The 27,131-nt window shown below is 53.3% G+C and overlaps 3 long non-coding RNA genes and 10 other non-coding genes across 15 annotated transcripts; all 13 read left to right on the top strand.

Moving 5' to 3' along the window:
* The first annotated feature begins 336 nt into the window (after window positions 1-336).
* Window positions 337-12,479, top strand: LOC113889273. Its single transcript, XR_003510194.1, has 3 exons — window positions 337-444; window positions 9,652-9,789; window positions 12,374-12,479. It is a non-coding gene; the product is annotated as an uncharacterized LOC113889273 (long non-coding RNA).
* LOC113889281 lies at window positions 1,768-1,860 on the top strand. Its single transcript, XR_003510202.1, has one exon. It is a non-coding gene; the product is annotated as a small nucleolar RNA SNORD116 (small nucleolar RNA).
* Window positions 4,176-8,620, top strand: LOC113889272. Its single transcript, XR_003510193.1, has 3 exons — window positions 4,176-4,304; window positions 6,923-7,062; window positions 8,545-8,620. It is a non-coding gene; the product is annotated as an uncharacterized LOC113889272 (long non-coding RNA).
* LOC113889283 lies at window positions 4,516-4,611 on the top strand. Its single transcript, XR_003510204.1, has one exon. It is a non-coding gene; the product is annotated as a small nucleolar RNA SNORD116 (small nucleolar RNA).
* On the top strand, window positions 7,278-7,370 carry LOC113889280. The gene has a single exon (XR_003510201.1). It is a non-coding gene; the product is annotated as a small nucleolar RNA SNORD116 (small nucleolar RNA).
* On the top strand, window positions 9,998-10,090 carry LOC113889282. The gene has a single exon (XR_003510203.1). It is a non-coding gene; the product is annotated as a small nucleolar RNA SNORD116 (small nucleolar RNA).
* Window positions 12,480-12,724: 245 nt separating the features above from the next.
* LOC113889279 lies at window positions 12,725-12,815 on the top strand. The gene has a single exon (XR_003510200.1). It is a non-coding gene; the product is annotated as a small nucleolar RNA SNORD116 (small nucleolar RNA).
* Window positions 12,816-14,093: 1,278 nt separating this feature from the next.
* LOC113889271 lies at window positions 14,094-22,282 on the top strand. 3 transcript variants are annotated; one of them, XR_003510192.1, is made up of 7 exons: window positions 14,094-14,168; window positions 15,159-15,298; window positions 16,112-16,234; window positions 16,779-16,911; window positions 20,632-20,771; window positions 21,586-21,708; window positions 22,247-22,274. It is a non-coding gene; the product is annotated as an uncharacterized LOC113889271 (long non-coding RNA). The 3 variants fall into 3 exon arrangements; XR_003510190.1 differs by lacking the exon at window positions 21,586-21,708 and having other exon boundaries at window positions 22,247-22,282; XR_003510191.1 differs by lacking the exons at window positions 16,112-16,234; window positions 21,586-21,708 and having other exon boundaries at window positions 22,247-22,282.
* On the top strand, window positions 15,510-15,603 carry LOC113889278. The gene has a single exon (XR_003510199.1). It is a non-coding gene; the product is annotated as a small nucleolar RNA SNORD116 (small nucleolar RNA).
* Window positions 18,245-18,337, top strand: LOC113889275. Its single transcript, XR_003510196.1, has one exon. It is a non-coding gene; the product is annotated as a small nucleolar RNA SNORD116 (small nucleolar RNA).
* On the top strand, window positions 20,982-21,074 carry LOC113889274. The gene has a single exon (XR_003510195.1). It is a non-coding gene; the product is annotated as a small nucleolar RNA SNORD116 (small nucleolar RNA).
* A 1,429-nt stretch (window positions 22,283-23,711) lies between the features above and the next one.
* On the top strand, window positions 23,712-23,803 carry LOC113889277. The gene has a single exon (XR_003510198.1). It is a non-coding gene; the product is annotated as a small nucleolar RNA SNORD116 (small nucleolar RNA).
* A 2,625-nt stretch (window positions 23,804-26,428) lies between these two features.
* On the top strand, window positions 26,429-26,519 carry LOC113889276. The gene has a single exon (XR_003510197.1). It is a non-coding gene; the product is annotated as a small nucleolar RNA SNORD116 (small nucleolar RNA).
* The last annotated feature ends 612 nt before the right edge of the window (window positions 26,520-27,131 follow it).

Below are 27,131 nucleotides of genomic sequence, written 5' to 3'. Positions count from 1 at the left end.
TGAAGAGTTGCAATAAAGAGGCCAAGGAACCAGCCCAGTGGGTCGTTACGTGTGTACGCACATGCCCCTTGGCCGCCATTTGTCTCTTCGGCCTGGAATTATCAAGATTCCCTAAGGTTTGGGGCCAGCCGGCCAGCCCTGATAGCACCCATGTGTTTGCCCCCCTGGCAGTGAAGCATCAACCTTTGAGACCACCACCCGTTGTGATAGACATTGCTCATGGTTGGCATACCAAGGCTGCCTCAGTGTAGGAGACAAAGCTCCCATGGCACTAGGCAGAGACCTGGCACATCCACGGTCTTCCCTGGCAGGTCTTCTGAAGTCTCCTGAAAAGCATCCCTGGTGATCTGTGAGCCCTTGGTCGTGTTGCCCGCCTTCTTCCTGTGGGTCTTGCTGGATGCTCATTGTCCCTGTGAGCCGAGGCCCTGGAGGCTTCAGATTTAGGTGAGTCGCCCTTTGTTGCATAATGAATTCAATTTGGACCAAGCCCTGCATTATGAGAGCTTTCTCTAGGGTGTGGTCAGTACCCAGGGCCCTGCAGGCTGTAGATTGGAGGATAATCTGGCCAGGAAGGAATCCCGTTTCTGTGGGAGTGACCCCTGGTTCCTGGTACCTGAGGATGACCAGGTTCCATCTTGCAGTTTCCAGGGAGGCTGGACTTTGATTGGGCTGACTGGCAGGAAGATACGCATGCCCTGAATTCTTTTCCTATTGGAGGGTGCAGTGGGCCATATCTGCCCTAGTGCCAAGTTCACCTTACTGTGCAGTTGTCTGGGAAAATTTCTTGTTAGGTAGGAGGTAGGACTTGTGACAAGGACCCCTGAGCTATAGTAGTAGCTCACGTAGTCTCAGGGTATGTGGCATTCACACAGATTCTCCGCAAGGTGACCCTGGGCAGTCAGGTCTCTGCGTTGGTCAGAGATCATGGTTCATGGAGATTGGGAGCCTAGAGCCTATGTCAACAGCCCCTCAGTGAAATTTGCATGGATCTTGTGGAAGATGCCAAGTGTCATCCCATTTCGTGGGATGGTGGGAGGTCAGGACTCCATGGAGGTGGCACGCATGTTCATACTGCAGGGCCTTTGCATGCGGTCTCTGAGACTTGGATACCCAGACAGATTTCCAGACACACACCCAAAATGCTGAGAATGCATTTTTATTGGTACACCAGAATGCAGGCACTCAAACTCACATCGAATCCCCTGCTACCCTTGCACGCTTGGTCAGAAAGACACCCACATGCACTTGAGCCTAATTTGCCGCACTCTTTTGAAAGATAGGTAACCAGTCGTCTGTAAAGGATCAATATAGTTGGGGTGCAGATACAGGCCTTCCCCTAGGGAAAACACTTGCATCAGTATTAGTGAGAGACCAAGTACACATCTGAAGCATTCCTGTGCTTTCTGTCCACTTGTCAGGTGAGTTGCCACGTATGACTGTCCATCAGCCAGGAGATGAACCCCCACCCGTGAGGCAGTGACTCAAGGTGCAAGGGAGTCCGGCAAGAAGTGTGGCGCACCCGAGTTGCTGCCACTGCTTTTTGGATCACCCAGCACGGTACGGCTTCTCCTGCCCCAAGACGTGTCGTGAATTTCAGGTTTCCTGGGACTGCCTGAGTGGTTGTTCGTATAGAGGGACCGTTCCTCTTGCTGAGAAGCCTGAGGGCTCTGAGTTCCCCTGGCTGCTGGAGGACTCCCGGGTCACTGGCTCCTCCTGGGAGCAGCCCTTCCTGCCGTGAGGAGGTGGGCAGCAAGCCAGCACGTGCTCGGATCGATGATGACACCCTCACATGCATTCCTTGGAAAATCTGAACAAAATGAGTGAGAACTCACTACCGTCTCCTCATCGAAACTGAGGTCCAGCACGTTGCCTCCCTTGGGGTTAAGGGTGGGACTGGTTAGCAGTGAGGGCGTCTCCGACTGTGTCACACACACGCATGGAGGAGCCAGGTCACCACCATTTGCGAGGCTCCCGTCTGAGGGTGGGCCATGTACAGATATTCTAGCGCCCTCTTGGAATACAAGGTCCATGTAAAGGCACTGAGGAGCATAGAGCCATCTGGCTTGTCCAGTGGTGGTAGGGTGTCGGCAGTAGATCCTAGCCTCAGACAGTTGACGTCTTAGCTTGGAAAGGTGCATTTTGTCCTGATTCCTGCTGCAGATGGCACTATTGGGGCTCTGGTGATGTCGATTCTAAAGCAATGAAGCTTCTGTGGTTTGTGATTGGAGCCCCAGGATCAGGTCTGAGGCCCTCGCCGTTGCATCCCTTTGGGTTGCTGAGATTCCTGAATGCCATGTGGGCTGCAGTGGCTGCAGAGACCTGGGGGCATGGTGGCAGTTGTGAAAGTTAATAGGCCCATTTCTGCCCTTGGCAGTGGGCTGAATTGCAACTCCTGTCACGTGCTTGAGTCTTGGAGAGGTCGCCATGGACTATGCTGTGGTCCTAGGCCTGCATGCCTCCTGCAGGTTGGCCAGAGGCCCAGAGAAGAATGTTGTGGCAGGTGAGGAAAAGTGCAGTGGTGATTTACTGGGACAATATGTCCGCTAGGCGTTGCAGGCACTGTTTTTCTGTTTTCAGTAATACAGTGGGGTCCTTTTGGAGCTGCCATCAGCTGGGTACAGAGGACAGGGCATTGCTTGTCCTTAGGAGGCTCGGTGAAGGTGACCTTTGTGGCCTTGTTGTCCCCACTGCGCAGATAGAAGACCTCTCAAAGGGCATCTTTGGTGCCTTGAAGAGTGCAATAAAGAGGCCAAGGAACCAGCCCAGTGGGTAGTTACGTGGTGTACGCACATGCCCCTTGGCCGCCATTTGTCTCTTCGGCCTGGAATTATCAAGATTCCCTAAAGGTTGGGGCCAGCCGGCCAGCCCTGATAGCACCCATTGTTTTGCCCCCCTGGCAGTGAAGCATCAACCTTTGAGGACCACCACAGTTGTGAATAGACATTGCTCATTGTTGGCATACCAAGGCTGCCTCAGTGTAGGAGACAACAGCTCCCATGGCACTATGGCAGAGACCTGGCACATCCACGGTCTTCCCTGCAGGTCTTCTGAAGTCTTCCTGAAAGCATCCCTGGGTGATCTGTGAGCCCTTGGTCGTGGTTGCCCGCCTTCTTCCTGTGGGTCTTGCTGGATGCTCATTGTCCCTGTGAGCGAGGCCCTGGAGGCTTCAGATTTAGGTGAGTTCGCCCTTTGTTGCATAAATGAATTCAATTTGGACCAAGCCCTGCATTATGAGAGCTTTCTCTAGGGTGTGGTCAGTACCCAGGGCCCTGCAGGCTGTAGATTGGAGGATAATCTGGCCAGGAAAGGAATCCCGTTTCTTTCTGTGGGAGTGACCCCTGGTTCCTGGTACCTGAGGATGACCAGGTTCCATCTTGCAGTTTCCAGGGGAGGCTGGACTTTGAATTGGGGGCTGACTGGCAGGAAGATCGCATGCCCTGAAATTCTTTTCCTATTGGAGGGTGCAGTGGGCCATATCTGCCCTAGTGCCAAGTTCACTTACTGTGCAGTTGTCTGGGAAAATTTTCTTGTTAGGTAGGAGGTAGGACTTGTGACAAGGACCCCTGAGCTATAGTAGTAGCTCACGTAGTCTCAGGGTATGTGGCATTCACACAGATTCTCCGCAAGGTGACCCTGGGCAGTCAGGTCTCTGCGTTGGTCAGAGATCATGGTTCATGGAGATTGGGAGCCTAGAGCCTTATGTCAACAGCCCCTCAGTGAAATTTTGCATGGAATCTTGTGGAAGATGCCAAGTGTCATCCCATTTCGTGGGATGGTGGGAGGTCAGGACTCCATGGAGGTGGCACGCATGTTCATACTGCAGGGCCTTTGCATGCGGTCTCTGAGACTTGGATACCCAGACAGATTTCCAGACACACACCCAAAATGCTGAGAATGCATTTTTAATTGGTACACCAGAATGCAGGCACTCAAACTCACATCGAATCCCCTGCTACCCTTGCACGCTTGGTCAGAAAGACACCCACATGCACTTGAGCCTAATTTGCCGCACTCTTTTGAAAGATAGGTTAACCAGTCGTCTGTAAAGGATCATATAGTTGGGGTGCAGATACAGGCCTTCCCCTAGGGAAACACTTGCATCAGTATTAGTGAGAGACCAAGTACACATCTGAAGCATTCCTGTGCTTCTGTCCACTTGTCAGGTGAAGTTTGCCACGTATGACTGTCCATCAGCCAGGAGATGAACCCCCACCCGTGAGGCAGTGACTCAAGGTGCAAGGGAGTCCGGCAAGAAGTGTGGCGCACCCGAGTTGCTGCCACTGCTTTTTGGATCACCCAGCACGGTAACGGCTTCTCCTGCCCCAAGACGTGTCGTGAATTTCAGGTTTCCTGGGACTGCCTGAGTGGTTGTTCGTATAGAGGGACCGTTCCTCTTGCTGAGAAGCCTGAGGGCTCTGAGTTCCCCTGGCTGCTGGAGGACTCCCGGGTCACTGGCTCCTCCTGGGAGCAGCCCTTCCTGCCGTGAGGAGGTGGGCAGCAAGCCAGCACGTGCTCGGATCGATGATGACACCCTCACATGCATTCCTTGGAAAATCCTGAACAAAATGAGTGAGAAGCTCACTACCGTCCTCCTCATCGAAACTGAGGTCCAGCACGTTGCCCTCCCTTGGGGTTAAGGGTGGGACTGGTTTAGCAGTGAGGGCGTCTCCGACTGTGTCACACACACGCAGTGGAGGAGCCAGGTCACCACCATTTGCGAGGCTCCCGTTGAGGGTGGGCCATGTACAGATATTCTAACTAGCGGCCCTCTTGGATACAAGGTCCATGTAAAGGCACTGAGGAGCATAGAGCCATCTGGCTTGTCCAGTGGTGGTAGGTGTCGCAGTAGATCCCTAGCCTCAAGACAGTTGACGTCTTACTTGGAAAGGTGCATTTTGTCCTGATTCCTGCTGCAGATGCACTAATTGGGGCTCTGGTGATGTCGATTCTAAAGCAATGAAGCTTCTGTGGTTTGTGATTGGAGCCCCAGGTCAGGTCTGAGGCCCTCGCCGTTGCATCCCTTTGGGTTGCTGAGATTCCTGAGTGCCATGTGGGCTGCAGTGGCTTGCAGAGACCTGGGGGAATGGTGGCAGTTGTGAAAGTTAATAGCCCATTCTTCTGCCCTTGGCAGTGGCTGAATTGCAACTCCTGGTCACGTGCTTGAGTCCTGGAGGTCGCCATGGACTATGCTGTGGTCCTAGGCCTGCATTCCTCCTGCAGGTTGGCCAGAGGCCCAGAGAAGAATGTTTGTGGCAGGTGAGGAAAAGTGCAGTGTGATTTACTGGGACAATATGTCCGCTGAGGCCTTGCAGGCCACTGTTGTTCTGTTTTCAGTAATACAGTGGGGTCCTTTTGGAGCTGCCATCAGCTGGGTACAGAGGACAGGGCATTGCTTGTCCTTAGGAGGCTCGGTGAAAGGTGACCTTTGGTGGCCTTGTTGTCCCACTGCCAGTAGAAGGACTCTCAAAGGGCATCTTTGGTGCCTTGAAGAGTTGCAATAAGAGGCCAAGGAACCAGCCCAGTGGGTAGTTACGTGGTGTACGCACATGCCCCTTGGCCGCCATTTGTCTCTTCGGCCTGGAATTATCAAGATTCCCTAAGGTTGGGGCCAGCCGGCCAGCCCTGATAGCACCCATGTGTTTGGCCCCCCTGGCAGTGAACGCATCAACCTTTGAGGACCACCACAGTTGTGATAGACATTGCTCATTGGTTGGCATACCAAGGCTGCCTCAGTGTAGGAGACAACAGCTCCCATGGCAACTATGGCATGAGACCTGGCACATCCACGGTCTTTCCCTGGCAGGTCTTCTGAAGTCTTCCTGAAAGCATCCCTGGTGATCTGTGGAGCCCTTGGTCGTGGTTGCCCGCCTTCTTCCTGTGGGTCTTTGCTGGATGCTCATTGTCCCTGTGAGCCGAGGCCCTGGAGGCTTCAGATTTAGGTGAGTCGCCCTTTGTTGCATAATGAATTCAATTTGGACCAAGCCCTGCATTATGAGAGCTTTCTCTAGGGTGTGGTCAAGTACCCCGGGCCCTGCAGGCTGTAGATTGGAGGATATCTGGCCAGGAGAAAAGGAATCCGTTTCTGTGGGAGTGACCCCTGGTTCCTGTACCTGAGGATGACCAGGTTCCATCTTGCAGTTTCCAGGGGAGCTGGACTTTGATTGGGGCTGACTGGCAGGAAGATACGCATGCCCTGAATTCTTTCCTATTGGAGGGTGCAGTGGGCCATATCTGCCCTAGTGCCAAGTTCCACCCTTACTGTGCAGTTGTCTGGGAAAATTTTCTTGTTAGGTAGGAGGTAGGACTGTTGACAAGACCCCTGAGCTATAGTAGTAGCTCACGTAGTCTCAGGGTATGTTGGCATTCACACAAGATTCTCCGCAAGGTGACCCTGGGCAGGTCAGGTCTCCTGCGTTGGTCAGAGATCATGGTTCATGGAGATTGGGAGCCTAGAGCCTATTCAACAGCCCCTCAGTGAAATTTTGCATGGATCTTGTGGAAGATGCCAAGTGTCATCCCATTTCGTGGGATGGGTGGGAGGTCAGGACTCCATGGAGAGTGGCACGCATGTTCATACTGCAGGGCCTTTGCATGCGGTCTCTGAGACTTGGATACCCAGACAGATTCCAGACACACACCCAAAATGCTGAGAATCATTTTTATTGGTACAACCAGAATGCAGGGCACTCAAACTCACATCGGAATCCCCTGCTACCCTTGCACGCTGGTCAGAAAGACACCCACATGCACTTGAGCCTAATTTGCCGCACTCTTTTGAAGATAGGTAACCAGTCGTCTGTAAAGGATCAATATAGTTGGGGTGCAGATACAGGCCTTCCCCTAGGGAAACACTTGCATCAGTATTAAGTGAGAGACCAAGTACACATCTGAAGCATTCCTGTGCTTTCTGTCCACTTGTCAGGTGAAGTTGCCACGTATGACTGTCCATCAGCCAGGAGATGAACCCCACCCGTGAGGCAGTGACTCAAGGTGCAAGGGAGTCCGGCAAGAAGTGTGGGCGCACCCGAGTTGCTGCCACTGCTTTTTGGATCACCCAGCACGGTACGGCTTCTCCTGCCCCAAGACGTGTCGTGAATTTCAGGTTTCCTGGGACTTAGCCTGAGTGGTTGTTCGTATAGAGGGACCGTTCCTCTTGCTGAGAAGCCTGAGGGCTCTCAGCAGTTCCCCTGGCTGCTGGAGGACTCCCGGGTCACTGGCTCCTCCTGGGAGCAGCCCTTCCTGCCGTGAGGAGGTGGGCAGCAAGCCAGCACGTGCTCGGATCGATGATGACACCCTCACATGCATTCCTTGGAAAATCTGAACAAAATGAGTGAGAACTCACTACCGTCTCCTCATCGAAACTGAGGTCCGCACGTTGCCTCCCTTGGGGTTAAGGTGGGACTGGTTAGCAGTGAGGGCGTCTCCGACTGTGTCACACACACGCGTGGAGGAGCCAGGTCACCACCATTTGCGAGGCTCCCGTCTGAGGGTGGGCCATGTACAGATATTCTAAGCGGCCCTCTTGGAATACAAGGTCCATGTAAAGGCACTGAGGAGCATAGAGCCATCTGGCTTGTCCAGTGGTGGTAGGTGTCGCAGTAGATCCTAGCCTCAGACAGTTGACGTCTTAGCTTGGAAAGGTGCATTTTGTCCTGATTCCTGCTGCAGATGCACTAATTGGGGCTCTGGTGATGTCGATTCTAAAGCAATGAAGCTTCTGTGGTTTGTGATTGGAGCCCCAGGTCAGGTCCTGAGGCCCTCGCCGTTGCATCCCTTTGGGTTGCTGAGATTCCTGAGTGCCATGTGGGCTGCAGTGGCTGCAGAGACCTGGGGGAATGGTGGCAGTTGTGAAAGTTAATAGGCCCATTTCTGCCCTTGGCAGTGGCTGAATTGCAACTCCTGTCACGTGCTTGAGTCTTGGAGGTCGCCATGGACTATGCTGTGGTCCTAGGCCTGCATTCCTCCTGCAGGTTGGCCAGAGGCCCAGAGAAGAATGTTTGTGCAGGTGAGGAAAAGTGCAGTGTGATTTACTGGGACAATATGTCCGCTAGGGCTTGCAGGCACTGTTGTTCTGTTTTCAGTAATACAGTGGGGTCCTTTTGGAGCTGCCATCAGCTGGGTACAGAGGACAGGGCATTGCTTGTCCTTAGGAGGCTCGGTGAAAGGTGACCTTTGTGGCCTTGTTGTCCCACTGCCAGTAGAAGGACTCTCAAAGGGCATCTTTGGTGCCTTGAAGAGTTGCAATAAAGAGGCCAAGGAACCAGCCCAGTGGGTAGTTACGTGGTGTACGCACATGCCCCTTGGCCGCCATTTGTCTCTTCGGCCTGGAATTATCAAGATTCCCTAAGGTTGGGGCCAGCCGGCCAGCCCTGATAGCACCATGTGTTTGGCCCCCTGGCAGTGACGCATCAACCTTTGAGGACCACCACAGTTGTGATAGACATTGCTCATTGGTTGGCATACCAAGGCTGCCTCAATGTAGGAGACAACAGCTCCCATGGCACTATGGCAGAGACCTGGCACATCCACGGTCTTCCCTGGCAGGTCTTCTGAAGTCTTCCTGAAAGCATCCCTGGTGATCTGTGAGCCCTTGGTCGTGTTGCCCGCCTTCTTCCTGTGGTCTTGCTGGATGCTCATTGTCCCTGTGAGCCGAGGCCCTGGAGGCTTCAGATTTAGGTGAGTCGCCCTTTGTTGCATAATGAATTCAATTGGACCAAGCCCTGCATTATGAGAGCTTTCTCTAGGGTGTGGTCAGTACCCAGGGGCCCTGCAGGCTGTAGATTGAGGATAATCTGGCCAGGAAGGAATCCCGTTTCTGTGGGAGTGACCCCTGGTTCCTGGTACCTGAGGATGACCAGGTTCCATCTTGCAGTTTCCAGGGGAGGCTGGACTTTGATTGGGGCTGACTGGCAGGAAGATACGCATGCCCTGAATTCTTTTCCTATTGGAGGGTGCAGTGGGCCATATCTGCCCTAGTGCCCAAGTTCACCTTACTGTGCAGTTGTCTGGGAAAATTTTCTTGTTAGGTAGGAGGTAGGACTTGTGACAAGGACCCCTGAGCTATAGTAGTAGCTCACGTAGTCTCAGGGTATGTGGCATTCACACAGATTCTCCGCAAGGTGACCCTGGGCAGTCAGGTCTCTGCGTTGGTCAGAGATCATGGTTCATGGAGATTGGGAGCCTAGAGCCTATGTCAACAGCCCCTCAGTGAAATTTTGCATGGATCTTGTGGAAGATGCCAAGTGTCATCCCATTTCGTGGGATGGTGGGAGGTCAGGACTCATGGAGGTGGCACGCATGTTCATACTGCAGGGCCTTTGCAATGCGTCTCTGAGACTTGGATACCCAGACAGATTTCCAGACACACACCCAAAATGCTGAGAATTGCATTTTTATTGGTACACCAGAATGCAGGCACTCAAACTCACATCGAATCCCCTGCTACCCTTGCACGCTTGGTCAGAAAGACACCCACATGCACTTGAGCCTAATTGCCGCACTCTTTTGAAAGATAGGTAACCAGTCGTCTGTAAAGGATCAATATAGTTGGGGTGCAGATACAGGCCTTCCCTAGGGAAACACTTGCATCAGTATTAGTGAGAGACCAAGTACACATCTGAAGCATTCCTGTGCTTTCTGTCCACTTGTCAGGTGATGTTGCCACGTATGACTGTCCATCAGCCAGGGATGAACCCCCACCCGTGAGGCAGTGACTCAAGGTGCAAGGGAGTCCGGCAAGAAGTGTGGCGCACCCGAGTTGCTGCCACTGCTTTTGGATCACCCAGCACGGTACGGCTTCTCCTGCCCCAAGACGTGTCGTGATTTCAGGTTCCTGGGACTGCCTGAGTGGTTGTTCGTATAGAGGGACCGTTCCTCTTGCTGAGAAGCCTGAGGGCTCTGCAGTTCCCCTGGCTGCTGGAGGACTCCCGGGTCACTGGCTCCTCCTGGGAGCAGCCCTTCCTGCCGTGAGGAGGTGGGCAGCAAGCAGCACGTGCTCGGATCGAAGATGACACCCTCACATGCATTCCTTGGAAAATCTGAACAAAATGAGTGAGAACTCACTACCGTCTCCTCATCGAAACTGAGGTCCAGCACGTTGCCTCCCTTGGGGTTAAGGGTGGGACTGGTTAGCAGTGAGGGCGTCTCCGACTGTGTCACACACACGCATGGAGGAGCCAGGTCACCACCATTGCGAGGCTCCCGTCTGAGGGTGGGCCATGTACAGATATTCTAGCGGCCCTCTTGGAATACAAGGTCCATGTAAAGGCACTGAGGAGCATAGAGCCATCTGGCTTGTCAGTGGGTGGTAGGTGTCGCAGGTAGATCCTAGCCTCAAGACAGTTGACGTCTTAGCTTGGAACGGTGCATTTTGTCCTGATTCCTGCTGCAGATGCACTAATTGGGGCTCTGGTGATGTCGATTCTAAAGCAATGAAGCTTCTGTGGTTTGTGATTGGAGCCCCAGGTCAAGGTCTGAGGCCCTCGCCGTTTGCATCCCTTTGGGTTGCTGAGATTCCTGAGTGCCATGTGGGCTGCAGTGGCTGCAGAGACCTGGGGGAATGGTGGCAGTTGTGAAAGTTATAGGCCCATTTCTGCCCTTTGGCAGTGGCTGATTGCAACTCCTGTCACGTGCTTGAGTCTTGGAGGGTCGCCATGGACTATGCTGTGGTCCTAGGCCTGGCATTCCTCCTGCAGGTTGGCCAGAGGCCCAGAGAAGAATGTTTGTGAGGTGAGGAAAAGTGCAGTGTGATTTACTGGGACAATATGTCCGCTGAGGCTTGCAGGCACTGTGTTATGTTTCAGTAATACAGTGGGGTCCTTTTGGAGCTGCCATCAGCTGGGTACAGAGGACAGGGCATTGCTTGTCCTTAGGAGGCTCGGTTGAAAGGTGACCTTTGTGGCCTTGTTGTCCCACTGCCAGTAGAAGGACTCTCAAAGGGCATCTTTGGTGCCTTGAAGAGTTGCAATAAAGAGCCAAGGAACCAGCCCAGTGGGTAGTTACGTGGTGTACGCACAGCCCCTTGGCCGCCATTTGTCTCTTCGGCCTGGAATTTATCAAGATTCCCTAAGGTTGGGGCCAGCCGGCCAGCCCTGATAGCACCCATGTGTTTGGCCCCCTGGCAGTGAAGCATCAACCTTTGAGGACCACCACAGTTGTGATAGACATTGCTCATTGGTTGGCATACCAAGGCTGCCTCAGTGTAGGAGACAACAGCTCCCATGGCACTATGGCAGAGACCTGGCACATCCACGGTCTTCCCTGGCAGGTCTTCTGAAGTCTTCCTGAAAGCATCCCTGGTGATCTGTGAGGCCCTTGGTCGTGTTGCCCGCCTTCTTCCTGTGGGTCTTGCTGGATGCTCATTGTCCCTGTGAGCCGAGGCCCTGGAGGCTTCAGATTAGGTGAGTCGCCCTTTGTTGCATAATGAATTCAATTTGGACCAAGCCCTTGCATTATGAGAGCTTTCTCTAGGGTGTGGTCAGTACCCAGGGCCCTGCAGGCTGTAGATTTGAGGATAATCTGGCCAGGAAAGGAATCCCCGTTTTGTGGGAGTGACCCCCTGGTTCCTGGTACCTGAGGATGACCAGGTTCATCTTGCAGTTTCCAGGGGAGGCTGGACTTTGATTGGGGCTGACTGGCAGGAAGATACGCATTGCCCTGAATTCTTTCCTATTGGAGGGTGCAGTGGGCCATATCTGCCCTAGTGCCCAAGTTCACCTTACTGTGCAGTTGTCTGGGAAAATTTTCTTGTTAGGTAGGAGGTTAGGACTTGTGACAAGGACCCCTGAGCTATAGTAGTAGCTCACTAGTCTCAGGGTATGTGGGCATTCACCACAGATTCTCCGCAAGGTGACCCTGGGCAGTCAGGTCTCTGCGTTGGTCAGAGATCATGGTTCATGGAGATTGGAGCTAGAGCCTTGTCAACAGCCCCTCAGTGAAATTTTGCATGGATCTTGTGGAGATGCCAAAGTGTCATCCCATTTCGTGGGATGGGGAGGTCAGGACTCCATGGAGATGGCACGCATGTTCATACTGGCAGGGCCTTGCATGCGGTCTCTGAGACTTGGATACCCAGACAGATTTCCAGACACACACCCAAAATGCCTGAGAATGCGTTTTTATTGTACACCAGAATGCAGGCACTCAACTCACATCGAATCCCCTGCTACCCTTGCACGCTTGGTCAGAAAGACACCCACATGCACTTGAGCCTAATTTGCGCACTCTTTTGAAAGATAGGTAACCAGTCGTCTGTAAAGGATCAATATAGTTGGGGTGCCGATACAGGCCTTCCCCTAGGGAAACACTTGCATCAGTATTAGTGAGAGACAAGTACACATCTGAAGCATTCCTGTGCTTTCTGTCCACTTGTCAGGTGATGTTGCCACGTATGACTGTCCATCAGCCAGGAGATGAACCCCCACCCGTGAGGCAGTGACTCAAGGTGCAAGGGAGTCCCGGCAGAAGTGTGGCGCACCCGAGTTGCTGCCACTGCTTTTTGGATCACCCCAGCACGGTACGGCTTCTCCTGCCCCAAGACGTGTCGTGAATTTCAGGTTTCCTGGGACTGCCTGAGTGGTTGTTCGTATAGAGGGACCGTTCCCCTTGCTGAGAAGCCTGAGGGCTCTGAGTTCCCCTGGCTGCTGGAGGACTCCCGGGTCACTGGCTTCCTCCTGGGAGCAGCCCTTCCTGCCGTGAGGAGGTGGGCAGCAAGCCAGCACGTGCTCGATCGATGATGACACCCTCACATGCATTCTTGGAAAATTGAACAAAATGAGTGAGAACTCACTACCGTCTCCTCATCGAAACTGAGGTCCAGCACGTTGCCTCCCTTGGGGTTAAGGGTGGGACTGGTTAGCAGTGAGGGCGTCTCCGACTGTGTCCACACACACGCTGGAGGAGCAGGTCACCACCATTTGCCGAGGCCTCCCGTCTGAGGGTGGCCATGTACAGATATTCTAGCGGCCCTCTTGGAATACAAGGTCCATGTAAAGCACTGAGGAGCATTAGAGCCATCTGGCTTGTCCAGTGGTGTAGGTTGTCGCAGTAGATCCTAGCCTCAGGGGCAGTTTCGACGTCTTTAGCTTTGGAAGGTGCATTTTGTCCTGATTCCTGCTGCCAGATGCACTAAGTTGGGGCTTCTTGGTGATGTCGATCTTAAAGCAATGAAGCTTCTGTGTTTGGTGAATTGGAGCGCCCCAGGTCAGGTCTGTAGGCCCTCGCCGTTGCATCCCTTTGGGTTTGCTGCGATTCCTGAGTGGCCATGTGGGCTGCAGTGGCCTGCTAGAGACCTGGGGAATGGTGGCAAGTTTGTGTTAAAGTTAATAGGCCCATTCTTCTGCCCTTGGCAGTGGCTTGAATGCAACTCCCTGTCACACTGCTTGAGTCTTGGAGGTCGCCATGGACTATGCTCGTGGTCCTAGGCCTGCATTCCTCCTGCAGGTTGGCCAGGAGGCCCAGAGAAGAATGTTTTGTGCAGGTGAGGAAAAGTGCAGGTGTGTGATTTACTGGGACAATATGTCGCTAGAGGCCTTTGCAGGCACTGTTGTTCTGTTTTCAGTAATACAGTGGGGTCCTTTTGGAGCTGCCCATCAGCTGGGTACAGAGGACAGGGCATTGCTTGTCCTTAGGAGGCTCGGTGGAAAAGGTGACCTTTGTGGCCTTGTTGTCCCACTGCCAGTAGAAGGAACTCTCAAAGGGCATCTTTGGTGCCTTGAAGAGTTGCAATAAAGAGGCCAAGGAACCAGCCCCAGTGGGTAGTTAGGTGGTGTACGCACATGCCCCTTGGCCGCCCATTTGTCCCTTCGGCCTGGAATTATCAAGATTCCCTAAGGTTGGGGCCAGCCGGCCAGCCCTGATAGCACCCATGTGTTTGGCCCCCCTGGCAGTGACGCATTCAACCTTTGAGGACCACCCACAGTTGTGATAGAATTGCTCATTGGTTGGCATACCAAGGCTTGCCTCAATGTAGGAGACAACAGCTCCCATGGCACTATGCGGCAGAGACCTGGCACATCCACGGTCTTCCCTGGCAGGTCTTCTGAAGTCTTCCTGAAAGCATCCCTGGTGAATCTGTGAGCCCTTGGTCGTGTTGCCCGCCCTTCTTCCTGTGGGTCTTGCTGGATGCTCATTGTCCCTGTGAGCCGAGGCCCTGGAGGCTTCAGATTTAGGTGAGTCGCCCTTTGTTGGCATAATGAATTCAATTTGGACCAAGCCCTGCATTATGAGAGCTTTCTCTAGGGTGTGGTCAGTACCCAGGGCCCTGCAGGCTGTAGATTTGAGGATAATCTGGCCAGGAAAGGAATCCCGTTTCTGTGGGAGTGACCCCTGGTTCCTGGTACCTGAGGATGACCAGGTTCCATCTTGCAGTTTCCAGGGAGGCTGGACTTTGATTGGGGCTGACTGGCAGGAAGATACGCATGCCCTGAATTCTTTTCCTATTGGAGGGTGCAGTGGGCCATATCTGCCCTAGTGCCAAGTTCACCTTACTGTGCAGTTGTCTGGGAAAATTTTCTTGTTAGGGTAGGAGGTGGGACTTGTGACAAGGACCCCTGAGCTATAGTAGTAGCTCACGTAGTCTCAGGGTATGTGGCATTCACACAGATTCTCCGCAAAGGTGACCCTGGGCAGTCAGGTCTCTGCGTTGGTCAGAGATCATGGTTCATGGAGATTGGGAGCCCTAGAGCCTATGTCAACAGCCCTCAGTGAAATTTTGCATGGATCTTGTGGGAAGATGCCAAGTGTTCATCCCGTTTCATGGGATGGTGGGAGGTCAGGACTCCATGGAGGTGGCACGCATGTTCATACTGCAGGGCCTTTGCATGCGGTCTCTGAGACTTGGATACCCAGACAGATTTCCAGACACACCACCCAAAATGCTGAGAATGCATTTTTATTGGTACACCAGAATGCAGGCACTCCAAACTCACATCGAATCCCCTGCTACCCTTGCACGCTTGGTCAGAAAAGACACCCACATGCACTTGAGCCTAAATTTTGCCGCACTCTTTTGAAAGATAGGTAACCAGTCGTCTGTAAAGGATCAATATAGTTGGGGTTGCAGATACAGGCCTTCCCCTAGGGAAACACTTTGCATCAGTATTAGTGAGAGACCAAGTACACATCTGAAGCATTCCTGTGCTTTCTGTCCCACTTGTCAGGTGATGTTGCCACGTATGACTGTCCATCAGCCAGGAGATGAACCCCCACCCGTGAGGCAGTGACTCAAGGTGCAAGGGAGTCCGGCAAGAAGTGTGGCGCACCCGAGTTGCTGCCACTGCTTTTTGGATCACCCAGCACGGTACGGCTTCTCCTGCCCCAAGACGTGTCGTGAATTTCAGGTTTCCTGGGACTGCCTGAGTGGTTGTACGTATAGAGGGACCTTTCCTCTTGCTGAGAAGCCTGAGGGCTCTGAGTTCCCCTGGCTGCTGGAGGACTCCTGGGTCACTGGCTCCTCCTGGGAGCAGCCCTTCCTGCCGTGAGGAGGTGGGCAGCAAGCCAAGCACGTGCTCGGATCGATTGATGACACCCTCACATGCATTCCTTGGAAAATCTGAACAAAATGAGTGAGAACTCACTACCGTCTCCTCGTCGAAACTGAGGTCCAGCACGTTGCCCTCCCTTGGGGTTAAGGTGGGACTGGTTAGCAGTGAGGGCGTCTCCGACTGTGTCACACACACGCATGGAGGAGCCAGGTCACCACCATTTGCGAGGCTCCCGTCTGAGGTGGGCCATGTACAGATCATTCTAGCGGCCCTCTTGGAATACAAGGTCCATGTAAAGGCACTGAGGAGCAATAGAGCCATCTTGCTTGTCCAGTGGTGGTAGGTGTCGCAGTAGATCCTAGCCTCAGACAGTTGACGTCTTAGCTTGGAAAGGTGCATTTTGTCCTGATTCCTGCTGCAGATGCACTAATTGGGCTCTGGTGATGTCGATTCTAAAGCAATGAAGCTTCTGTGGTTTGTGATTGGAGCCCCAGGTCAGGTCTGAGGCCCTCGCCGTTGCATCCCTTTGGGTTGCTGAGATTCCTGAGTGCCATGTGGGCTGCAGTGGCTGCAGAGACCTGGGAATGGTGGCAGTTGTGAAAGTAATAGGCCCATTTCTGCCCTGGCAGTGGCTGAATTGCAACTCCTGTCACGTGCTTGAGTCTTGGAGGTCGCCATGGACTATGCTGTGGTCCTAGGCCTGCATTCCTCCTGCAGGTTGGCCAGAGGCCCAGAGAAGAATGTTTGTGCAGGTGAGGGAAAAAGTGCAGTGTGATTACTGGGACAATATGTCCGCTAGGCTTTGCAGGCACTGTTGTTCTGTTTTCAGTAATACAGTGGGGGTCCTTTTGGAGCTGCCATCAGCTGGGTACAGAGGGACAGGGCATTGCTTGTCCTTAGGAGGCTCGGTGAAAGGTGACCTTTGTGGCCTTGTTGTCCCACTGCCAGTAGAAGGACTCTCAAAGGGCATCTTTGGTGCCTTGAAGAGTTGCAATAAAGAGGCCAAGGAACCAGCCCAGTGGGTAGTTACGTGGTGTACGCACATGCCCCTTGGCGCCATTTGTCCTCTTCGGCCTGGAATTATCAAGATTCCCTAAGGTTGGGCCAGCCGGCCAAGCCCTGATAGCACCCATGTGTTTGGCCCCCTGGCAGTGACGCATCAACCTTTGAGGACCACCACAGTTGTGATAGAGATTGCTCATTGGTTGGCATACCAAGGCTGCCTCAATGTAGGAGACAACAGCTCCCATGGCACTATGGCAGAGACCCTGGCACATCCACGGTCTTCCCTGGCAGGTCTTCTGAAGTCTTCGTGAAAGCATCCCTGGTGATCTGTGAGCCCTTGGTCGTGTTGCCCGCCTTCTTCCTGTGGGTCTTGCTGGATGCTCATTGTCCCTGTGAGCCGAGGCCCTGGAGGCTTCAGATTTAGGTGAGTCGCCCTTTGTTGCATAATGAATTCAATTTGGACCAAAGCCCTGCATTATGAGAGCTTTCTCTAGGGTGTGGTCAGTACCCAGGGCCCCTGCAGGCTGTAGATTTGAGGATAATCTGGCCAGGAAAGGAATCCCGTTTCTGTGGGAGTGACCCCTGGTTCCTGGTACCTGAGGATGACCAGGTTCCATCTTGCAGTTTCCAGGGGAGGCTGGACTTTGATTGGGGCTGACTGGCAGGAAGATACGCATGCCCTGAATTCTTTCCTATTGGAGGGTGCAGTGGGCCATATCTGCCCTAGTGCCAAGTTCACCTTACTGTGCAGTTGTCTGGGAAAATTTTCTTGTTAGGTAGGAGGTAGGACTTGTGACAAGGACCCCTGAGCTATAGTAGTAGCTCACGTAGTCTCAGGGTATGTGGCATTCACACAGATTCTCCGCAAGGTGACCCCTGGGCAGTCAGGTCTCTGCGTTGGTCAGAGATCATGGTTCATGGAGATTGGGAGCCTAGAGCCTATGTCAACAGCCCCTCAGTGAAATTTTGCATGGATCTTGTGGAAGATGCCAAGTGTCATCCCATTTCGTGGGATGGTGGGAGGTCAGGACTCCATGGAGATGGCACGCATGTTCATACTGCAGGGCCTTTGCATGCGGTCTCTGAGACTTGGATACCCAGACAGATTTCCAGACACACACCCAAAAATGCTGAGAATGCGTTTTTATTGGTACACCAGAATGCAGGCACTCAAACTCACATCGAATCCCCTGCTACCCTTGCACGGCTTGGTCAGAAAGACACCCACATGCACTTGAGCCTAATTTGCCGCACTCTTTTGAAAGATAGGTAACCATCGTCTGTAAAGGATCAATATAGTTGGGGTGCAGATACAGGCCTTCCCCTAGGGAAACACTTGCATCAGTATTAGTGAGAGACCAAGTACACATTCTGAAGCATTCCTGTGCTTTCTGTCCACTTGTCAGGTGATGTTTGCCACGTATGACTGTCCATCAGCCAGGAGATGAACCCCCACCCGTGAGGCAGTGACTCAAGGTGCAAGGGAGTCCGGCAAGAAGTGTGGCGCACCCGAGTTGCTGCCACTGCTTTTTGGATCACCCAGCACGGTACGGCTTCTCCTGCCCCAAGACGTGTCGTGAATTTCAGGTTTCCTGGGACTGCCTGAGTGGTTGTTCGTATAGAGGGACTGTTCCTCTTGCTGAGAAGCCTGAGGGCTCTGAGTTCCCCTGGCTGCTGGAGGACTCCCGGGTCACTGGCTCCTCCTGGGAGCAGCCCTTCCTGCCGTGAGGAGGTGGGCAGCAAGCCAGCACGTGCTCGGATCGATGATGGACACCCTCACATGCATTCCTTGGAAATCTGAACAAAATGAGTGAGAACTCACTACCGTCTCCTCATCGAAACTGAGGTCCAGCACGTTGCCTCCCTTGGGGTTAAGGGTGGGACTGGTTAGCAGTGAGGGCGTCTCCGGACTGTGTCACACACACGCGTGGAGGAGCCAGGTCACCACCATTTGCGAGGCTCCCGTCTGAGGGTGGGCCATGTACAGATATTCTAGCGGCCCTCTTGGAATACAAGGTCCATGTAAAGGCACTGAGGAGCATAGAGCCATCTGGCTTGTCCAGTGGGTGGGTAGGTGTCGCAGTAGATCCTAGCCTCAGACAGTTGACGTCTTAGCTTGGAAAGGTGCATTTTGTCCTGATTCCTGCTGCAGATGCCACTAATTGGGGGCTCTGGTGATGTCGATTCTAAAGCAATGAAGCTTCTGTGGTTTGTGATTGGAGCCCAGGTCAGGTCTGAGGCCCTCGCCGTTGCATCCCTTTGGGTTGCTGAGATTCCTGAGTGCCATGTGGGCTGCAGTGGCTGCAGAGACCTGGGGGAATGGTGGCAGTTGTGAAAGTTAATAGGCCCATTTCTGCCCTTGGCAGTGGCTGAATTGCAACTCCTGTCACATGCTTGAGTCTTGGAGGTCGCCATGGACTATGCTGTGGTCCTAGGCCTGCATTCCTCCTGCAGGTTGGCCAGAGGCCCAGAGAAGAATGTTTGTGCAGGTGAGGAAAAGTGCAGTGTGATTTACTGGGACAATATGTCCGCTGAGGCTTGCAGGCACTGTTGTTCTGTTTTCAGTAATACAGTGGGGTCCTTTTGGAGCTGCCATCAGTGGGTACAGAGGACAGGGCATTGCTTGTCCTTAGGAGGCTCGGTGAAGGTGACCTTTGTGGCCTTGTTGTCCCACTGCCAGTAGAAAGGACTTTCAAAGGGCATCTTTGGTGCCCTTGAAGAGTTGCAATAAAGAGGCCAAGGAAACCAGCCCAGTGGGTAGTTACGTGGTTGTACGCACATGCCCCTTGGCCGCCATTTGTCCCCTTCGGCTGGAATTATCAAGATTCCCTAAGTTGGGGCCAGCCGGCCAGCCCTGATAGCACCCATGTGTTTGCCCCCTGGCAGTGAAGCATCAACCTTGAGGACCACCACAGTTGTGATAGACATTGCTCATTGGTTGGCATACCAAGGCTGCCTCAGTGTAGGAGACAACAGCTCCCATGGCACTATGGCAGAGACCTGGCACATCCACGGTCTTTCCCTGGCAGGTCTTCTGAAGTCTTCGTGAAAGCACTCCCTGGTGATCTGTGAGCCCTTGGTCGTGTTGCCCGCCTTCTCCTGTGGGTCTTGCTGGATGCTCATTGTCCCTGTGAGCCGAGGCCCTGGAGGCTTCAGATTTAGGTGAGTCGCCCTTTGTTGCATAATGAATTCAATTTGGACCAAGCCCTGCATTATGAGAGCTTTCTCTAGGTGTGGTCAGTACCCCAGGGCCTGCAGGCTGTAGATTTGAGGATAATCTGGCCAGGAAAGGAATCCCGTTTCTGTGGGAGTGACCCCTGGTTCCTGGTACCTGAGGATGACCAGGTTCCATCTTGCAGTTTCCAGGGGAGGAGGGGGACTGGACTTTGATTGGGGCTGACTGGCAGGAAGATACGCATGCCCTGAATTCTTTTCCTATTGGAGGGTGCAGTGGGCCATATCTGCCCTAGTGCCAAGTTCACCTACTGTGCAGTTGTCTGGGAAAATTTTCTTGTTAGGTAGGAGGTAGGACTTGTGACAAGGACCCCTGAGCTATAGTAGTAGCTCACGTAGTCTCAGGGTATGTGGCATTCACACAGATTCTCCGCAAGGTGACCCTGGGCAGTCAGGTCTCTGCGTTGGTCAGAGATCATGGTTCATGGAGATTGGGAGCCTAGAGCCTATGTCAACAGCCCCTCAGTGAAATTTTGCATGGATCTTGTGGAAGATGCCAAGTGTCATCCCATTTCGTGGGATGGTGGGAGGTCAGGACTCCATGGAGGTGGCACGCATGTTCATACTGCAGGGCCTTTGCATGCGGTCTCTGAGACTTGGATACCCAGACAGATTTCCAGACACACACCCAAAATGCTGAGAATGCATTTTTATTGGTACACCAGAATGCAGGCACTCAAACTCACATCGAATCCCCTGCTACCCTTGCACGCTTGGTCAGAAAGACACCCACATGCACTTGAGCCTAATTTGCCGCACTCTTTGAAAGATAGGTAACCAGTCGTCTGTAAAGGATCAATATAGTTGGGGTGCAGATACAGGCCTTCCCCTAGGGAAACACTTGCATCAGTATTAGTGAGAGACCAAGTACACATCTGAAGCATTCCTGTGCTTTCTGTCCACTTGTCAGGTGAAGTTGCCACGTATGACTGTCCATCAGCCAGGAGATGAACCCCCACCCGTGAGGCAGTGACTCAAGGTGCAAGGGAGTCCGGCAAGAAGTGTGGCGCACCCGAGTTGCTGCCACTGCTTTTTGGATCACCCAGCACGGTACGGCTTCTCCTGCCCCAAGACGTGTCGTGAATTTCAGGTTTCCTGGGACTGCCTGAGTGGTTGTTCGTATAGAGGGACCGTTCCTCTTGCTGAGAAGCCTGAGGGCTCTGAGTTCCCCTGGCTGCTGGAGGACTCCCGGGTCACTGGCTCCTCCTGGGAGCAGCCCTTCCTGCCGTGAGGAGGTGGGCAGCAAGCCAGCACGTGCTCGGATCGATGATGACACCCTCACATGCATTCCTTGGAAAATCTGAACAAAATGAGTGAGAACTCACTACCGTCTCCTCATCGAAACTGAGGTCCAGCACGTTGCCTCCCTTGGGGTTAAGGGTGGGACTGGTTAGCAGTGAGGGCGTCTCCGACTGTGTCACACACACGCATGGAGGAGCCAGGTCACCACCATTTGCGAGGCTCCCGTCTGAGGGTGGGCCATGTACAGATATTCTAGCGGCCCTCTTGGAATACAAGGTCCATGTAAAGGCACTGAGGAGCATAGAGCCATCTGGCTTGTCCAGTGGTGGTAGGTGTCGCAGTAGATCCTAGCCTCAGACAGTTGACGTCTTAGCTTGGAAAGGTGCATTTTGTCCTGATTCCTGCTGCAGATGCACTAATTGGGCTCTGGTGATGTCGATTCTAAAGCAATGAAGCTTCTGTGGTTTGTGATTGGAGCCCCAGGTCAGGTCTGAGGCCCTCGCCGTTGCATCCCTTTGGGTTGCTGAGATTCCTGAGTGCCATGTGGGCTGCAGTGGCTGCAGAGACCTGGGGGAATGGTGGCAGTTGTGAAAGTTAATAGGCCCATTTCTGCCCTTGGCAGTGGCTGAATTGCAACTCCTGTCACATGCTTGAGTCTTGGAGGTCGCCATGGACTATGCTGTGGTCCTAGGCCTGCATTCCTCCTGCAGGTTGGCCAGAGGCCCAGAGAAGAATGTTTGTGCAGGTGAGGAAAAGTGCAGTGTGATTTACTGGGACAATATGTCCGCTGAGGCTTGCAGGCACTGTTGTTCTGTTTTCAGTAATACAGTGGGGTCCTTTTGGAGCTGCCATCAGCTGGGTACAGAGGACAGGGCATTGCTTGTCCTTAGGAGGCTCGGTGAAAGGTGACCTTTGTGGCCTTGTTGTCCCACTGCCAGTAGAAGGACTCTCAAAGGGCATCTTTGGTGCCTTGAAGAGTTGCAATAAAGAGGCCAAGGAACCAGCCCAGTGGGTAGTTAGTGGTGTACGCACATGCCCCTTGGCCGCCATTTGTCCCTTCGGCCTGGAATTATCAAGATTCCCTAAGGTTGGGGCCAGCCGGCCAGCCCTGATAGCACCCATGGTTTGGCCCCCTGGCAGTGACGCATCAACCTTTGAGGACCACCACAGTTGTGATAGACATTGCTCATTGGTTGGCATACCAAGGCTGCCTCAATGTAGGAGACAACAGCTCCCATGGCACTATGGCAGAGACCTGGCACATCCACGGTCTTCCCTGGCAGGTCTTCTGAAGTCTTCCTGAAAGCATCCTGGTGATCTGTGAGCCCTTGGTCGTGTTGCCCGCCTTCTTCCTGTGGGTCTTGCTGGATGCTCATTGTCCCTGTGAGCCGAGGCCCTGGAGGCTTCAGATTTAGGTGAGTCGCCCTTTGTTGCATAATGAATTCAATTTGGACCAAGCCCTGCATTATGAGAGCTTTCTCTAGGGTGTGGTCAGTACCCAGGGCCCTGCAGGCTGTAGATTTGAGGATAATCTGGCCAGGAAAGGAATCCCGTTTCTGTGGGAGTGACCCCTGGTTCCTGGTACCTGAGGATGACCAGGTTCCATCTTGCAGTTTCCAGGGGAGGCTGGACTTTGATTGGGGCTGACTGGCAGGAAGATACGCATGCCCTGAATTCTTTCCTATTGGAGGGTGCAGGTGCAGTGGCCATATCTGCCCTAGTGCCAAGTTCACCTTACTGTGCAGTTGTCTGGGAAAATTTTCTTGTTAGGTAGGGAGGTAGGACTTGTGACAAGGACCCCTGAGCTATAGTAGTAGCTCACGTAGTCTCAGGGTATGTGGCATTCACACAGATTCTCCGCAAGGTGACCCTGGGCAGTCAGGTCTCTGCGTTGGTCAGAGATCATGGTTCATGGAGATTGGGAGCCTAGAGCCTATGTCAACAGCCCCTCAGTGAAATTTTGCATGGATCTTGTGGAAGATGCCAAAGTGTCATCCCATTTCGTGGGATGGTGGGAGGTCAGGACTCCATGGAGTGGCACGCATGTTCATACTGCAGGGCCTTTGCATGCGGTCTCTGAGACTTGGATACCCAGACAGATTTCCAGACACACACCCAAAATGCTGAGAATGCATTTTATTGGTACACCAGAATGCAGGCACTCAAAACTCACATCGAATCCCCTGCTACCCTTGCACGCTTGGTCAGAAAGACACCCACATGCACTTGAGCCTAATTTGCCGCACTCTTTTGAAAGATAGGTAACCAGTCGTCTGTAAAGGATCAATATAGTTTGGGGTGCAGATACAGGCCTTCCCCTAGGGAAACACTTGCATCAGTATTAGTGAGAGACCAAGTACACATCTGAAGCATTCCTGTGCTTTCTGTCCACTTGTCAGTGAAGTTGCCACGTATGACTGTCCATCAGCCAGGAGATGAACCCCCACCCGTGAGGCAGTGACTCAAGGTGCAAGGGAGTCCGGCAAGAAGTGTGGCGCACCCGAGTTGCTGCCACTGCTTTTTGGATCACCCAGCACGGTACGGCTTCTCCTGCCCCAAGACGTGTCGTGAATTTCAGGTTTCCTGGGACTGCCTGAGTGGTTGTTCGTATAGAGGGACCGTTCCTCTTGCTGAGAAGCCTGAGGGCTCTGAGTTCCCCTGGCTGCTGGAGGACTCCCGGGTCACTGGCTCCTCCTGGGAGCAGCCCTTCCTGCCGTGAGGAGGTGGGCAGCAAGCCAGCACGTGCTCGGATCGATGATGACACCCTCACATGCATTCCTTGGAAAATCTGAACAAAATGAGTGAGAACTCACTACGTCTCCTCATCGAAACTGAGGTCCAGCACGTTGCCTCCCTTGGGGTTAAGGGTGGGACTGGTTAGCAGTGAGGGCGTCTCCGACTGTGTCACACACACGCATGGAGGAGCCAGGTCACCACCATTTGCGAGGCTCCCGTCTGAGGGTGGGCCATGTACAGATATTCTAGCGGCCCTCTGGAATACAAGGTCCATGTAAAGGCACTGAGGAGCATAGAGCCATCTGGCTTGTCCAGTGGTGGTAGGTGTCGCAGTAGATCCTAGCCTCAGACAGTTGACGTCTTAGCTTGGAAAGGTGCATTTTGTCCTGATTCCTGCTGCAGATGCACTAATTGGGGCTCTGGTGATGTCGATTCTAAAGCAATGAAGCTTCTGTGGTTTGTGATTGGAGCCCCAGGTCAGGTCTGAGGCCCTCGCCGTTGCATCCCTTTGGGTTGCTGAGATTCTGAGTGCCATGTGGGCTGCAGTGGCTGCAGAGACCTGGGGAATGGTGGGCAGTTGTGAAAGTTAATAGGCCCATTTCTGCCCTTGGCAGTGGCTGAATTGCAACTCCTGTCACGTGCTTGAGTCTTGGAGGTCGCCATGGACTATGCTGTGGTCCTAGGCCTGCATTCCTCCTGCAGGTTGGCCAGAGGCCCAGAGAAGAATGTTTGTGCAGGTGAGGAAAAGTGCAGTGTGATTTACTGGGACAATATGTCCGCTGAGGCTTGCAGGCACTGTTGTTCTGTTTTCAGTAATACAGTGGGGTCCTTTTGGAGCTGCCATCAGCTGGGTACAGAGGACAGGGCATTGCTTGTCCTTAGGAGGCTCGGTGAAAGGTGACCTTTGTGGCCTTGTTGTCCCACTGCCAGTAGAAGGACTCTCAAAGGGCATCTTTGGTGGCTTGAAGAGTTGCAATAAAGAGGCCAAGGAACCAGCCCAGTGGGTAGTTAGGTGGTTGTGCACATGCCCCTTGGCCGCCCTTGTCCTTCGGCCTGGAATTATCAAGATTCCCAAGGTGGGGCCAGCCGGCCAGCCCTGATAGCACCCATGTGTTTGGCCCCCTGGCAGTGACGCATCAACCTTTGAGGACCACCACAGTTGTGATAGACATTGCTCATTGGTTGGCATACCAAGGGCTCAATGTAGGAGACAACAGCTCCCATGGCACTATGGCAGAGACCTGGCACATCCACGGTCTTCCCTGGCAGGTCTTCTGAAGTCTTCCTGAAAGCATCCCTGGTGATCTGTGAGCCCTTGGTCGTGTTGCCCGCCTTCTTCCTGTGGGTCTTGCTGGATGCTCATTGTCCCTGTGAGCCGAGCCCTGGAGGCTTCAGATTTAGGTGAGTCGCCCTTTGTTGCATAATGAATTCAATTTGGACCAAGCCCTGCATTATGAGAGCTTTCTCTAGGGGTGTGGTCAGTACCCAGGGCCCTGCAGGCTGTAGATTTGAGGATAATCTGGCCAGGAAAGGAATCCCGTTCTGTGGGAGTGACCCCTGGTTCCTGGTACCTGAGGATGACCAGGTTCCATCTTGCAGTTTCCAGGGGAGGCTGGACTTTGATTTGGCTGACTGGCAGGAAGATACGCATGCCCTGAATTCTTTTCCTATTGGAGGGTGTGCAGTGGGCCATATCTGCCCTAGTGCCAAGTTCACCTTACTGTGCAGTTGTCTGGGAAAATTTTCTTGTTAGTAGGAGGGTGTAGGACTTGTGACAAGGACCCCTGAGCTATAGTAGTAGCTCACGTAGTCTCAGGGTATGTGGCATTCACACAGATTCTCCGCAAGGTGACCCTGGGCAGTCAGGTCTCTGCGTTGGTCAGAGATCATGGTTCAGGAGATTGGGAGCCTAGAGCCTATGTCAACAGCCCCTCAGTGAAATTTTGCATGGATCTTGTGGGAAGATGCCAAGTGTCATCCCATTTCGTGGATGGTGGGAGGTCAGGACTCCATGGAGGGTGGCACGCATGTTCATACTGCAGGCCTTTGCATGCGGTCTCTGAGACTTGGATACCCAGACAGATTTCCAGACCACACACCCAAAATGCTGAGAATGCATTTTTTATTGGTACACCAGAATGCAGGCACTCAAACTCACATCGAATCCCCTGCTACCTTGCACGCTTGGTCAGAAAGACACCCACATGCACTTGAGCCTAATTTGCCGCACTCTTTGAAGATAGGTAACCAGTCGTCTGTAAAGGATCAATATAGTTGGGGGTGCAGATACAGGCCTTCCCTAGGGAAACACTTGCATCAGTATTAGTGAGAGACCAAGTACACATCTGAAGCATTCCTGTGCTTTCTGTCCACTTGTCAGGTGATGTTGCCACGTATGACTGTCCATCAGCCAGGAGATGAACCCCCACCCGTGAGGCAGTGACTCAAGTGCAAGGGAGTCCGGCAAGAAGTGTGGCGCACCCGAGTTGCTGCCACTGCTTTTTGGATCACCCAGCACGGTACGGCTTCTCCTGCCCCAAGACGTGTCGTGAATTTCAGGTTTCCTGGGACTGCCTGAGTGGTTGTACGTATAGAGGGACCGTTCCTCTTGCTGAGAAGCCTGAGGGCTCTGAGTTCCCCTGGCTGCTGGAGGACTCCCGGGTCACTGGCTCCTCCTGGGAGCAGCCCTTCCTGCCGTGAGGAGGTGGGCAGCAAGCCAGCACGTGCTCGGATCGATGATGACCCTCACATGCATTCCTTGGAAAATCTGAACAAAATGAGTGAGAACTCACTACCGTCTCCTCATCGAAACTGAGGTCCAGCACGTTGCCTCCCTTGGGGTTAAGGGTGGGACTGGTTAGCAGTGAGGGCGTCTCCGACTGTGTCACACACACGCATGGAGGAGCCAGGTCACCACCATTTGCGAGGCTCCCGTCTGAGGGTGGGCCATGTACAGATATTCTAGCGGCCCCTCTTGGAATACAAGGTCCATGTAAAGGCACTGAGGAGGAGCATAGAGCCATCTGGCTTGTCCAGTGGTGGTAGGTGTCGCAGTAGATCCTAGCCTCAGACAGTTGACGTCTTAGCTTGGAAAGGTGCATTTTGTCCTGATTCCTGCTGCAGATGCACTAATTGGGGCTCTGGTGATGTCGATTCTAAAGCAATGAAGCTTTGTGGTTTGTGATTGGAGCCCCAGGTCAGGTCTGAGGCCCTCGCCGTTGCATCCCTTGGGTTGCTGAGATGTCCTGAGTGCCATTGTGTGGCTGCAGTGGCTGCAGAGACCTGGGGGAATGGTGGCAGTTGTGAAAGTTAATAGGCCCATTTCTGCCCTTGGCAGTGGCTGAATTGCAACTCCTGTCACTGCTTGAGTCTTGGAGGTCGCCATGGACTATGCTGTGGTCCTAGGCCTGCATTCCTCCTGCAGGTTGGCCA

Source organism: Bos indicus x Bos taurus, unplaced genomic scaffold, assembly GCF_003369695.1.
Source record: "Bos indicus x Bos taurus breed Angus x Brahman F1 hybrid unplaced genomic scaffold, Bos_hybrid_MaternalHap_v2.0 tig00011695_arrow_arrow_obj, whole genome shotgun sequence".
NCBI classification, from domain to species: domain Eukaryota; kingdom Metazoa; phylum Chordata; class Mammalia; order Artiodactyla; family Bovidae; genus Bos; species Bos indicus x Bos taurus.
This window is presented reverse-complemented; position numbering and strand designations above follow the sequence as displayed.